Below are 27,783 nucleotides of genomic sequence, written 5' to 3' on the forward strand. Positions count from 1 at the left end.
TTGCCAGTGGAGAAACTGGGAACCTTGGTGCAGGGCTCTGGGGGAGCTCGCGCTGTCTTCCTGGTGCCGGCGTCTCTGGGGGCAGGTGGATGGTGGGGCGCAGAGGGAGGGAGAATGGATGAACCCGCCCGCTTCCGGGGTCCAAGGAAACTTCTACCCCATGTGATGTCAGAGAATTTCCTCCAGGGCACGGATTTAGCTGTTAGCGGGGTCCTGGGGGCTGCGGATCTCAGGCTGTGAGGAGAACTCTTGGAGCCCAGGTCCCTCCCCTCTTTCTCCTCAGCAGCCCCCAGCTCTGAGCCCCGTGCCTTGGCGCCTTACCTGCCTCCTTCCGACACCCCACCTTGTGGGTTGCCTGAAACTCTTGCCCGCCAGACCTCCTCCAGCCAGGGGTGACCCCGTGGTGGCTACTGGAGCAGCCGCTCGCTAAAAATCCATCAGATGGAACTCAACTGTTCGAGGAGGAAAGGTGAGCCTCCTCGGGCCTGGCGGGCAGCCTGTGGGCATCCAAGGCAGGAGGTGCTGGGACCCGCTCACCCGATCCATATTTCAATACAGTTTGCCTAAGGTTAGCATTTCAACCTCCATTAAACAAAAATAAATCGGTGGTTTGTTTGCCTAAAACAGAGCCAAAAGATACTAACTAATGAACCCTCAGTAGGAAAGATCTTCCCTTTCAGCAAAGAGGGTTGAAACTCAGACCCCAGTTTCACTGACCAGCAAACCTGTACTTTGAACACCAAATCTATACTCTCCGAACCAGCCCTCCTGCTCTGTTTCTAGGGCACTGCTTGGTTTATGGTGTTGTGCAAGGTGTGGCTGAGTGGGGAAGGGCCCTAGTGCCTTCGAGCAGCACTTCTCTGCCTTGAGCCAGACCCCCCCCCCCCCCACGCTGGGGGCTCTCCGCACACTGTTCGGCAGCGTCTCTGGCCTCTGCCCACGATGCACCCCCAGCACCCCTTGCCCTAGCTGCGGCAACCCGACACGTCTCCAGATGTCGTCACTGGGCTGCGGGAGATGGCCAAACCGTGCCAGCCGGCTACCATTTGGCTACAAATGCCAAGGACTGAAGCCTTCAGATTAATTTGGACTATCCGCTTAGAGTGCATCAAGGTATGTAAATAGCCAAGTAAGTTCATTGTCCTTCCATCGTGTTTCTGTTCTCAGGACCAATGATCTATTAGACCTCGATCAGACTCTTTATAGGGTGACACCAAAGCTGCTGACACAAGATCAACCTGGGGGTGAGCTATGAGGCCTGGGACGCCCAGCCAGACTGAGGGGGGACACATACGCCCCTTGGAGCTGGTGTCGAACCCCTTGGGCATTCAGTGGGAGCTGAAGGCTCAGTGAGGACCCTCATATCTGAGCAAATCCATTCAAGCTCCAGGTCTAATTCAGGAGAAGAAGAGCGTCCCGCACTCAGCACACAACACGCGTCCAGGCAGCCCCCCTTCCCACCCGCACTTCAATTTCCTTGTCCCCCAGTGGAGATGTCACTACTCCTCGTCAGTCTGTCCCACCTGGTCACGGCCAGGCTCTCTGCATATTTACATGAAGGTACCTTGAATAGAGCACTAGGAGCAAATGAAAGGCATTTTATTATTCTTTGTCTGGGCCCCACTCTTCACAGACCCTGGATGGACACCAGACTCCGCAGATGGCATTTCCTGTTTAATCGGAGAGAACTCTGCTTCAGACAACTTAATGGTCTTGGAGTAAAGAAGGTGTCACATTGCAGAAGGGAGTTTATCATTGCCACTGCTGACATCTAACAGAAGAGTGACTTGAGAAACATTTCTGAATACAGATCTTCACAGCTGGATTTTAAAGCCGTTTCTCTGCATTGCACTTACTGGCGGGGTTTACAGAAAAGGAAATAGAGAGCTGAAGGCATTGCATTATTTAATATAATGCAATTGTTAGGAAAATATTTTCACTCTGAGTGCTTTGAAAGAAGGATGCCAAAACCAGTTAAGTTTGAATAAGTTGTATGTGAGGGAAAAGGTATTTCTTAACTGTGGGTGGGCCTGATTGCTTTAAAACGCAATGAAGCAGAGGTTCTCTAACTTGGGGGGGATATCTTGGGGGAATTTTATCACGACCCCTGGAGGGTTCGTGAGCAGTCCCCTGGCAGGTCTCACTCCTAGACTTTCTAACTCAGCGTGTGTCAGATGGAGCCTGAGAATGGGCATTTCCGAGCATGTTTCCAGGTGGTGCTGATGTTGCTGGCCCGGCGACCACACTTGGAGATCTGAGAACCGTGACAGTGGAGCACACACGAAAGAAAGATTCTCGTAGAGCAGCTGCTGAAAGATTCTCGTGGAGCAGCTGCTGTTGGTGGCCTGTCCGCATTCCCCTGGCATCACGTCAGTGCCCGCGGATTGGTACAGTATCCCTGCGGCTTACCACTGCTGGACATGACAGGTCCGCAGGGGAGGGACGCGAGGACAGAGAGCTAATTGCCCGGGTTACAGCCCTTAGCGACTGTAGGCGACCCGATGGTTCATAAACATGCCGGGGTCCCTGCTTCTTGGATGGGGTCATTCTGAGCGGTCCTGCTCTGGAGGTGGTTCTGGCCACAGGGCTGCCGGGGTCCCTGAGCGGTTTGATAGCTGTCTCTGATGGGCCAAGGACTGACACGCGAACATTTAGAAACTTCTACAGCAATGTCATACATTAATTTTATGGCTGCTGGAGCTAATAATTTTTTTAAATGGGGATTGTATTTTATATGTCGTTGTTGCCATTTTTTTTAAGAGTTTATTTATTTATTTGACAGAGAGAGATCACAGTAGGAGAGAGGAAGGGAAGAAAGAGATCACAGAGAGAGAGGAAGGGAAGCAGGCCCCCTGCTGAGCAGAGAGCCCGATGTGGGACTCGATCCCAGAACCCTGAGATCATGACCTGAGCTGAAGGCAGCGGCTTAACCCACTGAGCCACCCAGGCGCCCCTTTGTTGGCATTTTTATTGGGCTCTACAAATACACCAGTTGTTTGAGTCTTGGTAAGACAAAAGAATTGTGTGCCACAGAAAGTCTGAAGCCACAAGCAGCCATAAGGGAGCCCCCTCGGGGTGGGTCTTCCCAATTTTGCCACATCCTCCCCAATGCCCTACTGCTTTCCCGAGGCGGTGCTCCTTGCCCGTGAGCCCTCAAGGACAGGGTTTTTCGTCGCATTAGAGCAATAGTTCCTTTCATCCTAATTTCTGTCAAAATGAGAACAGATAAACCAGGAGAGCTGCATGATCTGAGTCAAAGATGATAGAAGACACATCTCTACCTAGACGGGAAGAGTCCGCCCACGGGTCCCACGAGAACCAAGGCTCGCCCCGCCCAGCTCTGGCCTCTGAGGGACTTTGAGTTGGTTTCCTCGGGGCCTGGAGCTGAGACTTCACCTTCCGCCTCCAGGGATTATCAGGTCAGGTAGGCAGAAGGTCCTCTGAGGGATGCCATTGGGACTGAGCACAACCAAGATGGCGGGAAAGTCCTCGGGGAGGCCACGGGCTGTGTGGCTGGGACACCCGCCTCGTCTCACAGGACAGAACAGACCCGTCTGCCCGAGTCCCCTTTTGTCTGACGAGGGCCTCAGATCCGGGGACAAGCCTCCTTCTCTGAAGTCCGTTATGTAGCCTTGGACCGTCCGCGAGATCACCGGTGGCCGTCTTGGACCCAGTGTCACCTCCCACCCCGTCCCTTGGTGGTAAGAACAATATCCTCATTGGCTGGTACTGAGCAAAGTGAACGAATTTACATGAAGATTTTTCTATGAACTTATGTCCAGATACCCCTGTCCCTTCCGTCACATTTGCCTTCAGGGGTTATCACACGTTCTAGAGACGGCGTCATTGCTCAACATACTTCCCTCTCAGAATCGTGCTGCCAAGGGGGAGGCTGCTGTTTCGTTGGCTTCCCTTCTTTGTCCCGTGCGTTTTTGCCATAAAGATGCAGTTTGAGGGGCGCCTGGGTGGCTCAGTGGGTCAAAGCCTCTGCCTTCGGCTCGGGTCATGATCTCAGGGTCCTGGGGTCGAGCCCCACATCGGGCTCTCTGCTCGGCAAGGAGCCTGCTTCCTTCTCTCTCTCTGCCTGCCTCTCTGCCTGCTTGTGATCTCTGTCAAATAAATAAATAAAATGAAAAAAAAAAAAAAAGATGCAGTTTGAAGCCAAAACAAAGGGACACGTCCTTCCCTCAGAACCCCACAAGCCTGAACTAACAGCTATTTTCCCTCAAAGGTAGAGGCACCTACAATTTGGAGGTCTCGGGTTCTTTTTAAAAAATATTTATTTACTTAAGTAATCTCTACCCACAACGTGGGGCTCGAATCCATGACCCCGAGATCAACAGTCACCAGCTCCTGAGACTGGGCCAGCCAGGCGCCCCTCGGGGTCTCGGCTTCCTCCCACACTCCCTCTTCAGTGTGTCTGTGTGCTGGGGCCGTCCGTCCCTACGACGTCCGCGTGGGGGGCCTGGGCCCAGGAGGCCTTGCAGACCCTCTCGGGGGCATGGAGGTTATTTTCGACTTTGCCTGCTTGTTTATTTACCCAGCCGCTACTATAAACACGCCCGCGCAGATCCACATGCAGGCAGCATGGTTTTCCCTTCCTAGGTATGCTTCCCTTCAGATAAGGGACCAGGAGAAAGAGGACCCCCAGGATCAAAGGATGGGGGAGCTTTTGAAGGCTCCTGAGAAAATCAGCCTCAGGACTTTGGTGATTTGCCTCGTTGTCCAGAATTTAATCTCAGAACATCATCTCCCTGGGCTGATCACGAGCTCGTTTTAGCTTTAATGACTTGTTTCAAAATAGCCAGCCCTCTCTCAAAGAAGGTAAGTATGTTACTGCAAAGAAGACCGAAAAATTATGTCAAGGTTCTTGGCTCCCAAGAGGAAAGCTGGGCCCTGGGGGATGAGGCTCGGGCCCCTGGCAGCGGGCACTGGGGACGCACTTCCCAAAGAGCCCCCGTCCACCCTGGGAGCCCCCTTCTTGCCCACCCGTTCCGACTGCTCACACCTGTCGGTACCGCCGCAGCCACCTTTCCCGCCACCAGGCGGGCTCTGGCATGAAGACGCCGTGCATAAAATCCTACTTCATTTTTGTTTTCATTTCCAGTAACACCAGGGGTCACCCCCAAATCAACATTAGGAAGACAGAAGACTCCAGAAACCCTAGTCTTTCTGCAGTAAAAGCCTGGAAATTACATTTTATACAATTAAGAAGATGGCATTTTAAATATAATTCTATCAGTTCAGCTAAATGCTCTTAAACTATAAGATCTGCTCCCTAAAACAAAGGACTATGTCTTTCTAATCAATATAATTACATTTTTAAATGAAATTTTTTGAGTACCCTTTCCAGGAGGCGTGTCAGTTGTTGCCAAATGCCTGACGAGGTTATTAACCTGCTTCCCTTCCTTAGCGATGTACTGCGAGAGGCTACTTTGTATCAAGTTCACATTAATGAACCAATTAAGATAATCTAAGGTAATACATCATTTCAAAAATATATGATTCCAGATCCCTGAAAGCATCTTGTAAAAAACCCAAGGATCTCATTGCAGAAATGGACTGTCCAAATAGAATTACGTCTCCCAGTATTTGAAGGACTCCAAGCTTCTTCCCGCTTGGGGTGTTTGTGCCATAGCCAGTATTATTTAAAATAGTTCTTTTATTTCTTCCTCCCCTATGATTTTCTGGATTCCCATGGACCTGAATAATCTCCAAGAGAAGTGAGGAGGTTAAATAAGAAAATGTTTCTGGGATAGAATGCTGCTGTAAATGCAGCTCTGATACTTAGCGTCAGATGGCAGGTACCTGGGGAGTAACTGCGACGCTGGACCAAAGAACCTTCTGGGGGATGGGAACACTTAGCGCAGGACAAGGACTCATCCATACATCCAACAATCAATCAATCAATAAATCAGTGATTAAGATTTTCGAGCTTTGCTCTTTGCACATCATACATTACTTTAAAAGGGCAGATAAATAATAAAAGAAAAACAGGAAATGCTGGCACAAAGTCCTTTGCCTGAGAAACTGGGATGAAGACATGGAGAGACGGGCGAGGTACAGCAGCCACATTCTATAATTAGGTCCAGCCATACAAATTGTGGGCCTGGTGCCATGAAAAGATAGCCCTCTCGTTCGACAATTGTCAAAAATTTCAAGATGGCAACGGCCCCGAATTAAACTAAGTGTGTGTTCTTCTGAGCTCAGGGCCCTGTACCCCCAGTGAAGTCCTCACTGTCTGTCTTGTCCAAGAAGGGACTGCTGGATCCTTCAGGTGTTCCTTTTTTTCTCCCCCATTTTAAAATTTCAGCCTGATATAATTGCTCATTGCCATGGTTAAGTCATTGCTGCAATTTATGCCTCTATTAAATGCAAATTAACCTCCATACGGAGCCATCCCTTAGTTTTCAAGGACCTGCAGGGGTCTGTCTGTGCAGAGGCCAGAGAGGGGTGGGCAGGAGAGTGTCATCTAGCCCTGCCTTTCTAACTTTCGCTGCTGTCCTGGCTGCCGGGACCCTCCTGGCATCATAACACACAGCTATAACACGCTGGAGCTCCGGGCTTTGAGAAACAGGTCTCTCACATGCAGCTTTCCCTGAAGCATCTCCAGAATCTTCCTGGGAACCCCTGCTGACATTTCTTTGCCAGAGACTTGCTTTCACAGAGGGAAAGTCGGCAAGCACCTGTTAAGTACCTCCTTTTCTGACTGCTCAGCGAAGGGCAGCCCATGGGTCTGAACAAAGGGCAAGTCTGAACAGGATCCTTGGCATTGAGCAAGAGGTTCCGACCTCTGCTGAAGGCCCTATGACTCCATCTCTAGGCTGCAGTGGTTTAATCCCCTCAAGCCCCTGTGCCCTCCATGATCCTTGCAGATGAGTGGCCCAGGTGGCCATGTCCCTTGGAGCGCACTGGGTAGCAGAGCAGTATTTGCTCTTTTCCACGATGGTTGGACTCCACTAATTCACTATGCAGTGGCCTTCATGAGTGCTGACACGGGGCCACAACTGCCTTAGGTTCCTTCTGTCTGGAGCCTATCATGGTTCCCAGGGACAAACTCAGACTGTGCCAGAGATCCTCTGAGAAGGGCTTAATGAGCAACTACTACAGGTCCTGGTCCAGGCAGGAGGTGCTGCTCCCAGCCCCACCACGGCATGTACTGCTTCACAAAAGATTTCTGGCTGAAGAAATGTTTGGAAAGATTTTGCTAATGTGGCTTTTCCCATTATTTAGAATTGTACTGTATCCCCAAAAGTCATGCCTTATCTGCATGTGTCCTTACAAATTTTCTTGTGTTCTATTTTGTAGTGGAAGATGCATGGATTTTGCTCCTCTTGCTCGGGCGACTGTATGTAAGAGATTGGCAGCTGACACAATTTCACCTTTAGGTGCTAATTGCACATGCACTCATCTGTGTTTGCTGCACTGTCTTCACCTTTCAGAGGACTTTGAGAAAGGCAGGTAGCCTCAGGGACAGCCCTCAGGGTCTGAAGGATTAAAGCCACTCCAAGAAGGACCCAGCAGAAAAGGCACCTAGACTTGGCTCATGGAGTGCCTCCTGCCTGCCTTTAGGGGCCGGCTCCGGGACTGGAGACCCTTGATCCTGTTCCTGTGCCTCAGGAACCCTACCTGCATCCTTCTGGGCACCCAACTGCCATGACGGCCAACCCCGTCTTCCTACCCAGCCATCCGGCGCGCTGCCCGGAATCATATGGATGGAAACTAAAATGTCAGTTCGAAAAAGAAAAAACACTTCTGACTTTTTTCATCTGACCCTTCAGCCAAAGCCGCTAATAGGAATTATAAAACAATATAACGATTTAATAATTAGAACCAGGACACATGCGGTCTTCATTATGACGATGATTACTTTTCAGTAATACGAGGAAAAAACATGAATCTTAAAGTAATTCTCAATAATTAAATTAAGGCCAACCTTCTCCCAAAGAGCTGTGGCTTTGTTTTAGGAGGGGGTGATTGTTTAGGAGGAATCCTGATAATGTGGTAGTAGGTATTCAGCACAGCTCTGAAAGACCATGTACTTTTCAATAGGAATTGGGGTGGTGTGTTTCATTTTTGTTTTGTTTTGAGAAAGGGAAGAACAACAGAGTTCCCAAATGTATTAATTTTATTAAAACCCAGCTGTGGCCGTGCAGGTCAGACCCATAAGCATTTTTCATTAACCTCTCTGTGGGTGAGGCTTTGTGATTCTTCCACGTTCCTGCGGCAGTGGGGTCATCGGACCGGCCATTAATTCCTAGGTTCCGTGAAGTTAAATTAGTTTAACTGAGCTGGAGCTTAAATTAGAAAATGTGCCCGGTTCTCTCCAATGAAGGGCAGCAGAAGTGGGGACTCTCCCACCCCACTGAACCCCACGGTCTGCTCCCCCCCACTCCCGCCCTGCCCAGCGGTGGCCTGCAGCTTTTTCAAATGGAAAGGACATTCCCCCCAACTTTGGGCTGTGGCCCCCTAGGTCCCGGGTACTCAGGTCACATCCTCCCCTTCTTCATGGCAGACCACAGCTTGGTCCCAGGGGGCCCAAGTCTTTGCCGTTGGGCCTTTGCGCTCACCAATCTGCCGCCGGCCTGCTGTGTGTCCTGTTCGCACAGCTGCCTGCCTCCGTCTAGTTGGCCAGTCACCTCCACTGACCTGCCCGCCGAAAGCAGCCCCTCACCAGACCCTCACATCACTCTCATCATGGCAAGGCAGGCCCTAATCACTGCCTGTGTTTTCTTTCTATTTTTTTCTGTCCCACCAACAGGGAGAAGTTCTTGCCTCCTCGGCCAAGTCCACTGCCCCAGCAAGAGGACCATGCCCCGTACAGAGAAGGTTCTCCGAGTGCTGGAGAAAGGAGCCGCTGCAGGGCATGGCAGCCCCACGGCACAAGAGGTGACATGCTTTGTGCATAGAAGGGACCATATTTGGGTTGGGGTCAGGATTCCGGGCATGAGGGATTATGGGTAGTGACCAGAGTTGAGGAAAAAGGCAAAGCTGCAAGAGAGGGCTGCTTTATGAGGAGGAAGATGGAGGGCTGTCTGGCGGAGGGGAGGCGGGGAACGGAACAATCCTCTGACCTCCCCTTCAGAGTTCTGCTCCTGCTCTCCCTGAATCTTCCCCAAGACAGACCCTGTGATTGCTCCCATTTCCCAGATGAGCTTTGGAGACGTTGAGGACACTCCAAGGTTGCATCTCGAGCCGCGGCTCATGTCTGACCTGGGTCCATGCTCCTAAAACCTCCTGCGGGAAGGGGAACAGACCCAGGAGCTCCTGTGGGAGGCTGGGTCTGGGAGCCCACAGGCGGTTTACAACTAGGGATTGACACAAAAGGCCGTGAAAAGAGAGGTCCAGGAGAGTGGGCACCCCGTTTGCAACCAGGACAGATGGCCATGCGACGATGGGACCATGTGTCTGCAGCAAGTCTGGGGAGAGGCCACACTCCCTGCCCCAGTCTCCAGGATGCTTGCTCCGCCTCTCTCTCTCTGGACCCTCTTTGCTCTCCGTCCAGGGCCTTACAGCAGCGAGCTGCCCACCCAGCTCACCACCATGCAGTGACCCTGTGATTTTCAGAAACTCTGGCCCTTCCCCAGATCCCCAGTGCCCCTGACCAGTGGATAGAGGACCTCAGAAGTGTCTGAGTCTGTGAAGGTCACCACATTCATGGCAGCACAGTGCGGCCAAGAGCAGAGATCTTCGTGGCCAGGAGCTCTCTGCCAAGTCACAAAGACTTTACTGTATATATTCCAGACAGAGTAGGAAGAAATTCAGGTTTTTCCACCCTGACAAAGTACTGTGAATTATTTGCAAGAAGTCTGGGAAATTCCAGAAGTCTGTTTTCAAAAGACGCCCATCTGGCCGCCTAGCGTTTTGGGCAGAACCCCTCATTCAGGTATGGAAGGGGGCATGTTCTGAAATTGCCAGACCCCGTGCTCAGCTCCTTGGGTGCAAAGAGCCAGAGAGGGAGAGACTGCAGAGCCGAAAGCTGCCCGCTGCCCACCCATCATCCCTCACGTGGCCGCAGGCTCTCCTGGCCTGGTGCAGGACCCATGCAGCCCAAGTCACCTGCCCCAACCCAGCCCCTGCCTCAAGGGGGCACCTGGCGAAGTGCCTGTGTCTGTTTTATGTTCCTCTAATTCCTAACTTTGTCAGCTCCCCTCCCTCTCCATCCCTGTAATGTGCCTTGGCCCCTCCACGTAAACTCTGAGATCAAGTTGAAATTCCAATTCATGGACGTCAATTGTCCATGTGATTTGAGTAAAGTGGGACAAGGCCCCAGCTGGTTATTTTTCCTGGATTCTCCGACGGGGCTATTCACATGCTAGAAGCCGCTGGTTGCATAATTAGGCTGTTGCTCTTGGAGGAGTCCACACGCTGCTCCCGTGTGGAAGGAAAATCACGCAGGAGCACAAGGCGGGGGCGAGGGGGGCCTGGATTAAGTGAATTTGTCGGTCGTACCTAGGAACTATTTATAAAGATAGAGTAGGGAACTTGTAAAATATACAAGTTAAAGAAAACCTGAAACTTAAATCCTTTCTTCCCAAATAGTGTGGATGAAAACCCTGCGTAATATTAAATATTTAAGAAGATGGCTATGGTAGACCATTGTAAACACGTAATTATAGTGTCACTCCGAGAGTTTTATAATGTAGGGGTAATTGTTCTATTCCTAAAACTTTATTTTGTTCTTTGATCACATCATTTTTATTTAAAACATTTTAAATACAGAAAAGCTCAAATACTAAAAAAACAAACACGCATGAACCGCAACTGGACTCTGACAGCTGTTGGCATTTATCGGTACTGCTCCGAATATATACTTTTTCAACTAGAGAGATGGCATTTTAGGATCAAGGACATCTTGCACCACTTAGTCCTGACACCTTGAATGCCCTCTCACAGACAACCTCGACCATGAACTTCAAAATCTTTCCAACCAAATACCCAGGCATGAAATATAGATATGTGCATACCTCCCCAAATAATGTAGAGCAAGGGATGGCTAACGCTTCCTGTAAATGGCCAGCTAATAGAGATTTCCGGCTCGGCGCACCATATGGTCTCCGCAGTGGCTCCTCGGCTCTGCTGCTGCAGTGTGAAAGCAACCACAGGCCATCTGTAACAAACCGGCATGGATGTGTGCCAATAAAACTTTATTTACAAAAACAGGCAGTGGGCGGGCCCTTTGCCAGGTCCAGCTATACAGTATTGCGTTGTGTGTATATTTGAAGACACATTGACAGGGCTGCAGTTCACTCATTGTAACTGCTGATTAGAATTCCGTCACACGCAGTGTCTCGTTTCGTTCAGCCGGGCTTCCACTGACCGGCGCCCGGTCTCTTAGAGGCTCTCCATGCCGTCAAACCGGCGGGCTGGCTCGGACTGTCCAGCTGGAGCTAAGCTCCTCGGACTCTGGTGGTGAGTTTGGGTTCCGGAGGGCGCGGTGCGGACAGGATTAGCTTGAGCTTCTGTGCATATCACAGCGTCGCACCCACAGGATTCTGGCACGAACAGAAACTTTGGCCTTTTAAGTATCGCTACAGTGTTTGTCCCTTATTCCATTTGCCTTGGGGACTTGGGAGAGAGCTCGCCCCAAATGCGGATGGGGAACAGGTATCACACTCTCAGACACGGAGGGAGGGCAGGCCAGAGACGTGGCCTGAGGCCAGACCCTAAACAAGGGACATGGGCTGGGGGTGCCCCGCCTGACTGCCAGCACCACAGGGGAACGGGGCCACAGCTGCCCGATCTCCCCACTCCTCGAGACAAGTTTGCATCCGGGTTGCAACGTAAAGGCTCCCACTTTTCAATGCAACCAGGTCAGCGGCACAAAGGGCGGGAGGGACCACTGCAGCGTGCCGTGGAAGGATCTGGTCCCTGCTTCCAGCCTCCGGAGGGGAGCAGGGACGAGGAATCCCCTCGTGGAAGCAGAGAAAAGCCTTCTTCTAGGGAGCTTGGAAGCTCTTGGCTCCGTCCCGGCTCCTGCCTCTCTACACCTGGGCAAGCCCGCCAGCCTCATGGGTCGAACCTGGAGGTTCTGGTCCGGGGCCTTGGGGACTGAGGATCTGCCTGGTGCTGACCTATTTACGGAGCCGGGGTGCTTTGGGAGGAGCAGAAAGGAAGCTGTTATGATCGTTACCCTACAAAACCTCTGAAACGTAGCGTCAGAAGCAGCTCTTCCCTCCGACAAAGTCCCATTCTCTTCGTTTTCAGGCGTGTGCTCGTTAGCTCGGGCCACACCATCTGCTGATAGGATCCGGCTCCCCCTCGAATATCCCTGGAGCTTGCCGAGTGCACAATCCATTATGGGGCCAAGAAAGACTCTCCTTAGTTAGTTTTCTTGCGAGATGTTTATTAGAGCGAGTCCTGCCCTTTCCCCAACCTCCAGTCAATTATATTCTCTCTTCTGCCCGTCCCCCTCCTCAATTCGGAGAAAATACTTTTGCAATAATTTCCCATTGTTTCTCCTTCTTCATCTTTAATTTCATTAGGGTCCCGGCCAGCTGTGCAGCCCAGGCACCGTCCCAGCTCCTTCTGAGCACCCTTTCACATAATTCCTCTAAGATCCAAAGAAACAAAACAAAACAGAACTCCTCTCATAACGCGCCAGGCTCCCCAGCAGGCGGGAGGGGGTGTCTTCCTGTGGGCTCTCCGGCTGCTGAGCCTTCTTGAAGATCACGTGCGGAGAGAGCCTGGAACAGCTCCCTTCGCTCCGAGCTGACCAGAACAACTTCTCCCAAGGAGCCGGGACACTTGGTCCGAGCCACGGGTCAGTCAGTCTTCAGGAAGATGCGGGACAATTACAACCGAACGCTAGGAAAATTGAAAGCTGACACAGGCCACAGCCTCCACAGGCTGACAAAACTCCTTTTCCCTTTGCTACCACCTCCTTCTAGAACACGCCCTGCCTCCCCACTGGCCTTCCACGGCTGCCCTTCTGGGTGCCCCCTGGGCCAACTGGACAGAGCAAGATGGAAAGCCAATGTACGGCCCAAACGACCGGGACTTCCATCCCAGTGTGTAAGCTCGCCCCGAGGTGGGACCTCCCCGAGACGGCCGGGCTCTGGCCCGGTGAGGCAGGCTGGCCTCGTGTGCTGACCCTCCTTCCTCTGACCTCTGCGGCTTTGTCTCCAGGGCCGGGGTAACTCATGGGGCAGGGCTTGGTTCCAAGTCTGAGAATGGAAGGGGGAACTTCCTCCATGTGCAGGGGTCCTGTGTCCCCACAAAGCAGAGTGGCCAGCACAGACCTCAGGACCGAGATGTCCTGGCTGGTGAGGGGCGCAGGGCCCCGGGACGGCGTGGTCCTGGGTGGGACTCGCCTGGACACTGGCTGGCTGGCTGGCCTTGGATGAGGAACAAGCAGTCCCTCTTGAGTCTTGGGCTCCCAGCAGTGAACGGGAATCCTGGCCCCGTCCACCTGGTGGCTAGGGCGCTGCTGCCGACACAGCCACGGAAGAATGAAAGGATCGGGGAGACCACGCCACGGCCGGGTCGCACCCGCCCCGGGCAGAGCGGTGGCCATGGCTCCCCGAGTCCGCAGGGCAGACGGATCCCCAGGGCCCCCAGTTGCTGGACTCTGACCTGCATCCACAGACACCCCGAAGCACAGCTGCTGGAGCTTGGACGTCGGCAGAGCCCGTCCTGTGCCAGTCATAGGGCATCTCGGTGAGGGGCCCTTCTTGTTCTCAAGAAGCATGTGCCGAGTTGGGGAGAGGCAGTAAGCCCCGCCAGCCCCAGAAGGCCCTCGTGTTCCTGCCCCAGCCCCACCCCAGCCTCCGAGCCTCGCTGCTTGGCCCCAAGCCCCATCCCGGTGCTGCTGGATAAAGGAGAAAAATCATGAATGTTTGCAACTTGGCACCCGGCAGTCTGTCATTCTGTGCGGCAGCTGCGCGCCAGCCCTCTCATCCATGATAGCTCTTAGTATATTAGCACGACGACGATGTTAAGCATCTTGAAAATTCCACCATGATTTGCTGCTCTGTGAGTGTGTGTGATTCCCCCTCGGCTCCTGCCTCCCTGCGTCTCTTCTATTATTAATGTCCATCTCTGCCTGCTGCCTAACCACTGTCCACCCTCATTAAGTTCTGGTTCCTTCCAAGCTGGGTCCAAGTTTTCAATTATCAGCCCCAAGAACAAGTCAAGTTTCCTATGGTGATAGAAGTCCGAATGGCGGGCAGGGATACTGCATGTGGAAGGAGCCCATGGGAGCCTTCCCGATCGTGGAAGCGGTCTTCGTGTCCGTCTGAGTCGCGGCAGCAGGCAGGATAATGCAGCCCCCCGCCCCCGCAAAGATGTCAACGTCCAAATCCTTGAAACCCATGGACTTGCTGCCTTACATGGTAAAGGGGACTTTGCGGCCAGGATGGATCTTGAAGTGAGGGAGACTCTCCTAGATCACTGGGTGAGCCCAGGGTCATCTCATGCAGGCAAGGCGGTCACAGAAAAGAGGAGACAGAGGATGGGGCCGTGAGCCAAGGACCGTGGGTGCTCCTGGGAACAGGAAAAGGCAAGGAGGTGGGTTCTCTCCTAAAACCTCTGGCCTCCGGAACAGCAACGTAACACATGGGGCTTGTTTTAAGCTGCTAGTTGTGGTGAATTTTACACTGATATTAGGAAAGTAATGCAGTGTGTCTGTCCGTGGAAGGTCGTGGCCATGTGCACTCAGGATTTGTCCGGTTTGCTATACGGTCAGCTCAGATCTCCACCTCCGCAAGGTGACGTGTGGGGGCAAGTTATTCTTTGTCACAGGAGGCTGTCCTGTGCACGGGTGTTGAGCCATTGTCCCCTGGGCCCCAATAGTGTCCTCTCATCCCAGACATTACGCCCAAAATGACCCCAGATGTGGCCAAGTGTCCCTACAGGGCAGAACCCCCCTTGGTTGGGAAGCGCTGAGTATGATTTCTCAACAGTAAAAAAAAAAAAAAAAATCACTCTACCTCCTGTAAAATAAAGTAAGCCTTGGTCTTGTGCTGACCCAAGCCACTGCAGGACCCCTCACTTGAGTCACAGCACAGACAAGACTTTCCCTTTAGAGGAAAGTTTCAACAGAGGTGATCGGAGCAGGCTCCCCAAGAGTTGGTTTTCTCATGGGTGGGGAAGGGTGGAGGGCAGTGGCACTGGGGGAGGACATACCCTACCAGCCCCAGGTGCCCAGGCTGAGCTGAGGAGGGACCGGTCATGGAGGTCCCCCCCTTTGGCCCCGAGTCCCCTCTGTCCTTTCTGATGCATTAAGAAACTCAGGACTCTCCTGAGTGAGACAGAAACCTGCCTTGGGGCTGCCGCATGGAGCCCTTCAGAGAGGGGCTGTTGAGGTCGGGTCTCCCATGTGAGGAGCATGGGGGCGTTGGGGCTCCCCAGTCGGCGGTGAAAGGGGAGAATGCTGGGTGGCTGATTAGTTGGAAGGAAAACAGGTCTGAGAAGGGACAGCTTTCATAAACAAGAAGTCTCTGCCTGGCAATTTCCCTCTTACCCCCAACCTTGAACTAATTTTCAGGAAATCTTTCTTCCCTGATTAACTGATTTCTGCTAAGTGACATTTGAAGAGCTCAAGGAGGCCCCAGGGCCGGGGGGCTGGCCCTGCCAGGGCCACCTCCTTGCTGGAGAGAGTGGCCGCCAGGTCCTGGGGGCAGGGAGGGGGGCTAGGCTCGTCCAGCACCTCCACAGGGCCACATTCCCACTTGACAGGGTCAGTGGGGTCACCTGAGAACTGGGGAAGCAGACACCGAGAGCCTGGAAAACAAGAGACAGACCCGAGCTTGAACGCTTGGGGAAGCAGCTCTTGTAAACAGGGACCAGCAGTTTCTAGATGTTTCGGCTGCTTCCTGAAAAGCATCTCAAGGTGGCACTAGATCTCTTTCTCAGGCTGCACTGACCAGTGCTGTGGGTGAGCCACGGCTCTCCCTGGTTGGGAGGGCACTGTTTTCCGGGGGTGTAGGTCTGAGCAGAGTGGGGAAGAGAGGGGGCTACACCCCCAGATCCTCCCTGAACTCGGGAGATCCCGCTCCCCCCTCTCTTTTGGTGGGGTGACCTCACACACCTCAGAAAGTCCGTAAAATGCTGCAAGAAAACCGTGATCCCCTTGACCGTGTTCTGGGGAGGGCGCTGCGGTCCTGAGCTCTAATAGTGGAATAAAATATTCCATCCTTCCAAAGTGGCTTCGAGAACAGGGAGCCCCGGGGAGGGGCGTGTGGGGTCAGACTCTCGCAGGGTATGTCGGCAGCAGCTGGCGGCTTGCTGGTGTTTACCAGTGAGGCCGTCTCTCTCTCCCCCTTCCGGGCTGAGATTAAATGTACAGAACAGCCCAGCTGTTCAGAAGGCTTTTTGCAAGGGTATCTAACAGACCATGGTCACTGCCCAGCTTAGCGGAATCAGGAGAAAACAAAACAGACCCTCGCACTTACAATGCCAACAGCACCCTTGGTAACCTGGCACAGAGTTTTGCGATCCATACCTCCTGCCCAGGCACCGGCTCGAGCCCCCGCGGGGCTCCTGGGCACCATTAGTTCCCACGGGAGCATCCCGGTGTGATCGCAGCAGCGCCGGCGCCCCGAGCCAGCGGCCTGGGTCCTCTCTGGGGGAAGGAGCGGGAAGAACTCTGTTCTAGCCTCATGTTTATTACTCAGACTTCTTGGATTATTAAATGCTAAAATATATGAAAACTCAGAGGCTGTTCTTTTGAGGATCCAAGAGGTTTTGGCAAGGAGCCTTCCTTGGGTTTGGCACCGGCTCCCGTGACGTTAGTCCTGCGCGGTGGGTTTTCTCTGCCCACTGCCTTTCATGGTTTTCCCAAACCGCTCGATTCAGGAACCAAGAGGTCACACCGCCAGGTGCTGTGCCTTCAACTTTTTGGAACGAGGGCTCCCGAGTCGGCCACTCCAGCCCATGTGGAGACATGGGGGCGACTCCGGCAGACACGTGCACCTGCAGGCGGCGTGAACGGTGGTGTCTCCCTGCGGGAGGCTAGACGCGGCCGGCCTCACACTTGCGACACACACGCAGCTCATTTCTGCACTGTGTGTCCTGGAGCAGGTTACTGCCCCTCTCTGGGTGTTTTGTTTTCTCTCCTGCGAAGTGGGGTATTGATTCAACCCCCCTTAGGGGTCCTCAGCTTTGGCGCTAGAGTCCTTCGGGGTCGTTCTGAGTCGGGGGGCTGCCTGGGTCACTGTAGGGTATCGACCCCCCTGAGGCCGGGAGCATCCCCACCCCTGCTGTGACAACCAGACACGTGTCTAGACATTGCCAGATACTTCCGCGCAATCTTAAAGGGCCACGACAAGGATTTGGAAAGTTAACACGCACAGAGCCCTCGGAACAGCGCCGTAGGTGGGAAGTGCAGGCTTCAAACCTGCCCTTGGAGGTGGGCATGGAGGACACCCGGGACCTGACCGCACACCCCTCTGGTTCCCTGGGGCAAGCTCCTCCCGTTTCTGTGGCTGCCAAGGTGTCCTGCCCCGGCGGCCCTCTGGGCTGTGCATTGTGCTGTGTCCACCGTGTCTGGTGAGGACGGCGTCATGCCACAAGACCCTTGCCATTCTCCCTGGGTCCCCACCGCAGCGCAGTCTGTCCTAGGCAGAAACTGGGTTTTGAGTATGTGGTGGGGGCTCTGGGCTTAGGCTATCTTCTCTCCCTTTGCTCATTTACATTCAGGACACACAACGCTGGTTTGCCGGGTCCCCGTCGGCTTCCTGAGGGGAGCAAGTGACATTCTCCCGGACGGCGGGATGGCAGAAACCCCATCTCCTCGGCAAGCCTTCGCGGTCATGGTTACTCTGAACAAGGTTCTCCCGACTTGGAAGCATCAAAGCCTTTCCTGCAAAGCCTTCGGAAGCGGTGCCATTGGTGGCAACAGGCCCAGAGAGCTTCCTGACTGGAAGGATCCAAGATGGCAGGTAAAGATGGGCCCCAGGAGGGACGTGGGGGAGGCACGGCGGTGGGGGAGGGGAGTGGGAAGAAGATTCTGAGCGGGGCCAGTGGGTCCTCACGTGGGGCCACCAGGCACCATCCGTGTGTTTGGTAAATGCCGTAGGTAGGGAAAGGCTTTTGTGGGCCATTCCGGGGGAGGGCAGTCATGTCGGGCACCCACTTGGCAACGCAACGTTGCCACCGAGCTGTGAGGCCCTGGATGGAGCCCACGGTGTGACACGTGTCCCTTCTTGCTCCCCGTGGCGGAGGGGACGGGGAGGGGCGATGGCAGCTGCTGCGGCTCCGGCCCCAGGTCTGGGGCTCAGCCAGGGGCCCTCGATCCAGGCAACCGTGGATATGCACCTGATTTCTCCACAAACAAGGAGAAATCAGTCGTGACAAGACACACACTTTGAGGCGTCAATTCACCATCATAATTTCAAAGCGAATAAATGAACCAGGGGTAATACAGTGGCCCTGGGGAAGATGGCGGGTCCTTAATGAGTGAGCCCTGCCCGCTTACCTCAGCGGGCCTGCTGTGGTCACCAGAGCCCGAACATTGGGATGGATGTAAATAAACATTAATCAGCTTCTCCAGGGCCAGTTTATTTGCTGAGCCAACATGAATTCTCTTGGCAATTTTTTCCAGATCACTCTTGATGGAGACTCTCCTGGCCTCTGAAACCACCGCCTTTAAATCGGCTTTCGAAGTTCTCTCGCTCTTGCTCTGCTGTCTGGAATAATCTCTTTAAAAGAATTTGAAAATAAAAGCCAAATGGTTGGCCACTTTTTTATAATAATGACTATATCTCAACGGTAAGAGACTGATTTTGTGGGGAGAAGAAAAGGAAACCCTTAAGCATTTCATGAAGACACCATTTGGGGTTTACAACCCCAAATGTCCTTCCTTCCTTCTTGGATTCATTCTGTAATCATCACCACTCAGACCTTCTCCTTCCTAACTCAAGGCACCGCTAACTGGCTTGTTTCTCACAAAGTAAAAAAAATAATGCACCCATTGACTGTTCCCCGCCCCCCGGCCCAGGCCCACTGAGGCCTCTCCACATACATGTGATCCCAAAAGACTCTGCCTGTTGCTTGCAAACCTTCCATGCTGACCAAACCCAGACTCTGAGCATCTGGGAAGTCAATGGGCCTGCCCTCCGGGAGGGAGCATGCCCCCTTGCGACAGCCACACCGATCAAAGGTAGAGGTAATTCACCCACCACGTACATCACTGGTCGTGTGCATGAATGAACGTCCCACACTACCACTGCTCAAGCCCATCACGGAGCACAAAACACATTACAGTTCAAGTTACAAACGTGTGTCAAGGAAACCCAGTCAGGATCTAGACTATGGGTGGTCGGGTGGGCTCCTCCAATGAATGCAATTCCATTTTCCTCTTCCGAGGCAGGGGGTGCTTCCATCTCTGTCCTGCTCTGTCTTAGCCTCCTTCCTTCCCAAGAAATAGTGCCCCAAGACCACAAAGGTCCTGAGACCCAGAAGCCCTCCCCCTGGAGTGTGGGCGCCTGATGGGCTCACTGGAGTCAGGGGCAAAGCGAAAAGCCAAACGCTCTGTTCCTCTTCCTCTTTTTCCAGCCCGCAGCCTTAATGCACCCACTCTTTGTTTCTTGTTGACAATGAAAAATCGTGACCTTTTTGGTTCTGTTCTTATTGACAGCAGAGGGATGGATCTGCCTAAACAGAAAATAAGACATCCCGAGAATATTTCATGCCGCTTGAGAGACGGGAAGCGAGAGAGACCTTTTGCAATCAGCAAAGCCTAGAGGCAGCGTCTGCCACCATCTATCACTCATTCATTGAGTAAACAGTCTGAGCGCCATAATGCGTCTGAATTATACACCGAGCTCTATCCCCGGATCCCCGGAAAAAACCTACGTTTCTAGGTGGTTTTCTAAGCCTGCTGTTTAGGATTAGATTTGGGCCTCTCAAAATGTGTCCAGTGGAGCTTTCAGTCTTGTTCTGGGAGGCAGGATAAGTACACCCCTAAAGTTGAGGCCAAGAATCTTTCCCAGCAAGACTCCCATGTGCCAAAAAAGCCTATGAACGATGTGAGTGGAGAGAGAGGTTCGACGCGCTGCTCAACCAAGAGTTTGAAGAACACGTGGGCAAAAACCCAGCACAACATTCAATGAATAAAAACATGCTTGCATACGTGCTGTGGTCAAAATCAGACAGCAGAGCTGGGAAGGAAAAAGTGAGACGCCGAGCCGGGGCCAGGGCAGCCGAGGGGAGCTCAGGAGCAGGAGACAAGGAGAGTCGAACACAGGCGCGCAGAAGAGGGACGGCCCGGCCTGCCCCGCTCCCCGGGTGCGGTCTCTCCGGGAGACTGGGGACCCCTCGAGGACAGGGGCCACGTCTTGTTACTCCTTGCAACCTCAGGACACAGCATGGTACCTAGTACCTAGCAGGCACCTGATAACCGCTTGGACGTCGGACAGGAGCCAGAGAGACTCAGACTCTCGTGGAAAAATCCTCCCTCATTTTCTGGCTTGGTTGTACTCAGCTCAGCTCAACTCTCCTGAATACAATGCTCGTCTCTCCTTGCTTTCCTTCTCCTGTTGGAGAGAAGATACAATTTTTTCAGGCCTTCTTGGAGTAGAGCAACTCAGGGAGCCATACTTCTGGGGAAATCCTACATCCAGGTAGGAGGTCCTGAGGGCCCAATGAACAGTCCGAAGTTTCATCAAGCTCTTCTCCTCCGTCCTCGCTTGATAGAAGGCTTTGGATTAGAAGGATGACTTGGTTTGCTCACACAAATGTGGGCTGGCACTGAGGCTCAGAAAGGGTAACACGCACTGTGAACCTCCCAGGGCCCCCCCCTCCTTTTTTTATTATTACTATTTTTTAAACCAACTTGGTGTCCTCATCTGAAAAGTGAGAGATTTGGAGCAGGCATCCAGACTGTCCCTCTGTGGGCCTAGAACGTGGCCAAGGTCACATGGTTAGGGAGAGAGAAAGCCAAGTCTCAGATTTAGGACCTCTGCTTCATTAGCAGGCCTTCCCTCTCTCTTGGGGAGTCCTCACTGGTGAGGACCAGCCCCTGACTTTCACCAGATGGCTTTTCGGATCCCAATTTTTAATTTCTCAAAGGTCTTCAAAGAACTTGGGAGCCCTTCCTGCCCCAGAGCATGTCTTGCCTTCCAAGCTATCTTTGGGTCTTAGCAATCAGAAGGTGACTGCTCCTTCATTGCTCATAGCAAAGGTGGGATGAAAACCTCATTACTTGAGGTTCACATGGATTCATGGTGGAGAGCTAGAACAAGTACCTCTTATTCTAACTAAAGTGTAAAGGGTTAATATAATTCCATTTACAGTACATGAAAATTGCAGATGAGGGTTAACAACTGAGGCACATATGCTATGGGAGAATTTGTGACAAGGAAGTTGGTGTTCCCCCCAAAGTCTGTTATTGTTTCCATTTCACCTAATACTATCAGCTCTCCTCTTGGGGAGTTCCTGCCAAGTCAGACCTAGGTTCAAAGCACTTCTTGTTTGCAAATTATTATGGAAATGAAACTTCTAAAAAAAAAATCATCGGATTTATGGCAAATTGAAAAAGTCTCCTTCTTGAAAGTAATTCTCAAGTGAAATCAGTGAGAACAATTGTTCTGGGCCAACCAGGAAATGTTGGAGTTGGCGGTTACTTGGAACCATAGTTTTTTCTTATGAACTCTGGAAGGTAGTAATTTGGGAATTATGCATTTTGATCAATGACTATTACAGAATACATTTTAGACTATCATTGTAAATGTCATGAGACAGGTTGAATATTCTGTTTCAAATTTGCTGCCAAGAGTCCACACTGTAGCTCAGCCCCTCCCTCAGACGCATCACAAGGAAATTATGAAGACCTTTAAGTCAACATATAGAAATATTGGGGAAACACCAGTCCCACAAGGAAATGATTTCTCAGGGTTCAAGTCAGTCCTCAGAGGACCAGCAAGAGGGGTTCTGAAGGAAAAGCCAAAGCAAGAGGTCCTTGAAAGCCAACACCACTAAATGGAAGACAGTAGAAGGGAGAAATCAACTTGGAAAGGCTTTGGCCATCTGGTCAACCATTTGTGGCCCGGCAAAATTGTGCTTTCACCCATTCATCCAGCACATCTACCTTAATGTTAACTACAGGACATGCACATTCTAGACACCTATGTGAACAGCAGATGTCTCAGGAACTATTCATCAGAGCTGCTGTGGGAAGACCTTACAAGGGCTATGAGGAAGGCAAAAGGAAGCTGCTAGTCTGTCCTCGAGGAGCTGCTTGTTTTGGAAGGCAGCACAACATGAACCTAAGAAAAGCTCCTGCGAAATAAATATACATCTGATCCAAGGCATCGGCAGAGAAGATGGTAGACCAATGAGAGCTGAAAAGCATGGACCCTTCCCACAGTAAGAGGTGGGATTCCAGCCCAGCACCCCGCTCCGCGTCAGCCCAGCACCCCGCTCTGCGTCAGCCCAGCACCCCACTCTGCATCGTACTCCAGTCTGAACAGCTGCAAAATGGTAGAGCATTACTCAGTGACATATGCCACAGTCTTGACCTCCCAAATTGGACATTTTTCTAATCTCCAACACCTCCAAACATCATTTCCCACCTGAACCATGGCAAATGTATTTGGATTGATCTCCATGTGCCTCCTTGCTCCCCAGTCCTCAGTTTTCCATGCAGCTCCAGAGAGACCTCACAACCATTAACCAAATTCTGCCCTTCCCTGCTTGAAATCCACTGGCTTCTCCAAACTTAGACTAAAAACCCAGTCCCTCACCTCATCTTTACACCCAGCACTTCCTTCCTGCTTCCTCAATCTCATCTGCTCATGCTCACCCCAGGGCCTTTGCATGTGCTATTCTGTCTCCCTAGAACACTCTTACTGCTATTCTGCACATGACCAGCCTCTTATTATTGAAAGAAGCCCTCCCCATACCCCTCCTTGTTTAAAGGAGCCCCTCCCAATTAATCTCTACAGTATTTTGCTTCACTCACAGGATTTATCATCTATAATTATCTGTTTACTTATTGATTTACTTGTCATAATCCTATCCCCCAAAAGAATGTAAGCTCCTTGAGAGAAGGGGGTTTTTGCCTTCTTCATGCAGTATTCCCAACAGTGGGCACGGTTCCTGAAAGATCGCAGGTCCTTAAGAAACATCTATCAAAGAAAGGTAGCTTCTTTGTAACCCTCCTCCGCGGGCAGATTTTGAGGGCCAAGGGGGAGTAAGACACGAGGATGCTTCCGAGCTGCAGAGAGGCAAGTTGCTAGAGTAGAAAGATGATGCTGTGTGTGTTGCCAACAGCGGGGGCTGAGGAAGATGGTGGTTTTACCTCACCTCCCCCATGAGACTGAGAAGTTCCAGTGGACCTGGCCCAGAGTGGGTCCATGAGTGACCCAAGGAGGATCTCGGTAGGATGACACATTTTATAGTCTATCTACATGGCTGAGCTAATCCTTGCTAAGAGGAGACAAGGGGATCATGAGGAGAGATCACCCTTGGCCTAGATCATCCTCCCCAGGACACCCTGAACACAAATTCCCTGACTTTCCACTCCCAGCAGAGCACAAACTCCCCACCTCCCAAGAGCTTCCCAGCTTGAATGGTGAGAAGCCTCCTCCCTGAGCCCCAGATTCCTCCGCTGGGAGCTGTGTTTGCTAAGTAACACCACCACCAGCACGGCGGTGCCGACTGCCGTATCTGTGCCCTCTGCCGGGCAGGTCTCCAGGCTTCATGCTTCCTGGGATCTTCCCAGCAACCACACGGGGCTGTGGGTCTACATCAAAGCCATTTACACATGGGAAAACTGAGGCTCAGAAAGGGAGCGGGTCTTACCCAGGTCCCCCGAGTTAGCAGGTGGCAGAGCAGGGACCTGAACTTGAATCTGTTTCCTTCTGGTGCAGAGGCATGGAGCAGCCACCTGCAATCTTGGTGTTTGTTTTGTTTTGTTTGGTTTTGTTTTGTTTTGAAGGGGGTCCTCTGGGGACAAATGCATGTTAAATCAGTGAGTAGAGAATACCTTAAGTCATCAAATTTGAGGAGGGGCGACAGGAGACAAGCCCCTCTTCCTGGGGTCCCAAGTCAGAGCCTCTTGGTTCCCCCCTCCCAAAAGGAAAGCCAGGTGGAGGTCTCTGGAAGCGACTCCCTCACAGTCCTGGCCTGAGCATGGGCGAGGAGAGCAGGGAACGTTGCAGGGAGCGACCCCCACGGTGCCTCCCCCCTCGCTGACCAGGAGCTGGGCCGCTGGGCCGGCGGCCGCCTGCAGTTCCGCGCTCGGCCGCGTGGCTGCGCTCTTGGGCAGCGAGTGAGCGCGGCGCGTGGGGGCGGGGGCGGCCGCGGTCAGGGCTTCTGCGGGCTGAGCACCCCCACCGGTCCCGCGGGTTCTGGAGCGGGGGCCGGGAGCGGGGGCCGGGAGCGGGGGCCGGGAGCGGGGGCCAGAGAGGGCAGAGCGGGCCAGAGGGTCCCGCGGGGGGGGGGGGGGGGTGGCTCAGCCTGGGCCAGGCAGGGAGGGAGACCCCTCCCCAGAGCGCCTGCACCTGGGCCGGGGTCCCTGGGGGCTGGCGGGGGCTGGCTGGGGCTGGGAACGACGAGGAGAGAGGTGGGTGTGGGGATCCCAGGCCCCCCGGGGAAGGGCGTCGGGGCGGGGGCAGAGGGGCGTCGGGGCCCCTGGAGCAGAGCGCGGGACCGAGCCGCCTGCTGCAGAGAGGCCTCCGGGACCACGGGCCCAGGGGCACGAATGTCGGGGGAACAGCGAGGCCGGGGCCCAGGGACACGGACAGACCCAGAGACAGACAGACACCCTGCTGCTCTTTGTCAGCCTCAAGGTCACTGTCAGCAGGCCGCGTGCTGCGTGAATCCGGCCCTGGGCCTGGACCGGCACAAGCCCACTTTGCAGCCTGCAGAGAGTGTGTGTGTGTGTGTGTGTGTGTGTGTACGCATGTGTCAGACAGACAGACAGACAGCCCGACAGCAGAGAGGGGAGCAGGCTGGCACCTCCAGCTGCGGGAGAATGGACCAGAGCTTGGTTGGGGCCGGGAGAGGCAGGCTGGGGTTGGGGCTCCACACCTGCGGTCTCCAGCCCCTGCAGGGGTTAGAGACGTTCCTGCCGCTGGTAAAGAGCAATAAACCAGGATTTTTCCACCAGAGGGAGAGACCAAAGATTGATTTTCTGCCTCCGTGAGAAGCCGCGCTAGCACACACGCACACACACGCACACGCACGTGCACACGTGTGTTCTCCTGTGAGGGGGAGAGACAGCCACCGGGGTTTCCGGCTTACCCCCTGGAAGGTTCTGGAGAGGGAGTGTGTGCATGTGTTTTTCTAACACGGTGTGTTTCTTGGCTGCGGCAGAGGAGACATTTCCAGGAGGGAAGGAAAGAGGGAGAGAGAGGACATTTTCTGCCTACACACAGCCACAAACACTCATTATTTTCTGCAAACTGAGAAACCGTATCTGTTTCTCAGGGGCTGCACCCTTCATGACAGACGGGGGGCATGTTTGCCTCACGGGGGGCCTGATAGACACCTGCTGAGCCTGAGTGGGTGCGCATGAGAGACTCACAGACGGACAGACAGATGGAGAGACTGAGAGACACAGAGACAAAGATACCTCAGTTCAAAATACTTTAACTTAAAAATGCCCCCCCCCCCCCCCGCCTCGCAAAGAAACGCAGAGAGAGACAGAATATGAGCGAGATAAAGACAGAGGAGAGGAAGTAGGAGAGTGACGGGCAGGATGAGAGAGGATTTTTCTTTTCCAGCTAGAAACACGGCACCAGCATTTTTCTGTTTGCAGAGAGACAGATCCACGGAGACAGACACTTTCGGCTTGTGACCACACACACGCGGCCACGCACACCTTCCTTCTTCCCCAACGTGTGTCTGTCCCATCTGCTGCGTGCTTTCTCGGGGAGAGGGGAGGGATGTTGCCCCAGGAGGAAAGGGAGAGACTTTTCAGAGAGGGAAATAGAACATTCTCTGCCCAGAGACACACGTTTCTGTGAACCGAGAATTGCAAAATGCTGGTGTTCCAGTGATGGCTACTTAGAAAACCAGACATTCTGCGTGTGTGTGTGTGTGTGTGAGAGAGAGAGAGAGAGAGAGAGAGAGAGAAGAGAGAGAGACAGACCTTTTGTTACATAGAAAGAGATGTATATATAGATACACACTGACTTTCCTGCCTGCTACAAGAGACATTCTAATAAATTGAGGGTTTGTCCCCTATACACACACACACACACACACACACACACACACCAGGTTTGCTGTGAAGAGGGTGAACGTGTGTGTTTTATCTGGTGTGGTCTTCATGGCAGACGGTGTACTTCTGCCCAGTGACTCTTAAAAAGTGACCTTTTTTTGAGTGAAAATACAGAATTTTGTTTTGCTTGGAGACAAGCCCACATATCATTTTCTGTAAGCCGAGAAGCATGTTTGTTTCTTGTTTTGTTCATTTCCCAGGTATACAGACAGGGAAGAGCCACGTCATGGGGCAGGGGGCAGTATTGTTCCTTTCTGGGAAAACGACGCATCTCTTTTTCTGTTTGCAGGGAGTCGGCTCAACCGAGACTTTTCTCTGCCGATAACCACACACGGACACGCAAATCTTTTCCCACTAAGTGTGTGCGCGTGTGTTGATTAGTGCTGTGTGTTGTGTGTTGGCGGGGGTGTGTGTGTGGTCTTCTCCGCCCAGTGACAAAGAGCTCGGGGGAGACTTTTTTGAGAGACAAAGAGAACACATTCTGCCTGGAAACACACTCGTTTTTGTGTGTGCCGACAAGTGCGAAGGGCTGCCTTTCCAGACTGCACCTCGCTTTAGTGAAAAAAGGAGAGCACTCCTACTGGAGTGTGTGTGCGCGCGTGTGTGCACGTGTGTGCGCGTGTGTGTGTGTGTGTGAGACAGACAGACAGACAGAAACTCAGTGAATATTTCTGCCTGGAAAAAGAGACATATTTTTTGGCTTACAAGAAGACAAACCAAAAACAGTGATTTTGCACACTGCACACACACGTGCACACACACACACACACAGTTTTCAAATATGGCAAAGGTGTGGGACTAGGAGTGAGAGCCCTTACAGAAGGGGAAAGGGGGCATTCCTGTCCCAGGGGTAAATGCTTTGGAGAAAGACTTTTCAGGGGAAGAAATCATTTTCTGTTGGGACAAGTTTTCATGAGCAGAGAACTAGCAGGGAAAGAGGCTGTTTCTCAGGGGCGCACACCCAGTCGGCGGGGGCATGTTTCTGCCTGGGGGTGTGTGGGGGTGTGTAGAAAGGGTGACAGGTGTGTGGAAGCACCCACACATTACTCCCTTCCACGAGCCTCTGGGTGCAGGAGTGTGAGTATGAGCACATGTGTGCATGCGTGTGTCTCTGTGTGTGTGTGTGTGTGTGTGGAGGGGCAGCATCTCTGCCTGGTGACAGAGCGTGAGCTGTTTCTCAGCAAGCAAGAGTGTTTTCTCACTGGAGATACACGATTTCTTTGAGAGCCAGGAACTCGGAGACCTGCTGCTCTCTCCGGAGGCGCGAACCCATGCGGAGAAGCGCAGACATTTCTGCATGCATGTGTGCAAGAGGGAGACGGGTGTTCCACTGGGGCAAAAGCACCTGCGTTTTCTGTCTGCGGGAAGAGACAGACACACAGACAGGTGTGTGCCACACCCACGGAAGGGGCGGGCTTCTCTCGGGTGTGAGGGACAGTGAGGCAGCCGCAGGGACCGGCACTTCGGAGCCGGTCCGTGGGCTCCTTCCACACGACACACGTGTTCTGTGAGCAGAAAAGTAGTGTTTCAGGCTGTGAGTGCTCAGGGAGAGGTGGAGAGGGAAGTGTGTGTGTGTGTGTGTGCACATGCACACGCATGTGTGACAGATGGAC

The sequence above is a fragment of the Mustela lutreola genome, chromosome 9 (assembly GCF_030435805.1).
Source record: "Mustela lutreola isolate mMusLut2 chromosome 9, mMusLut2.pri, whole genome shotgun sequence".
In the NCBI taxonomy this organism is placed as follows: Eukaryota; Metazoa; Chordata; class Mammalia; order Carnivora; family Mustelidae; genus Mustela; species Mustela lutreola.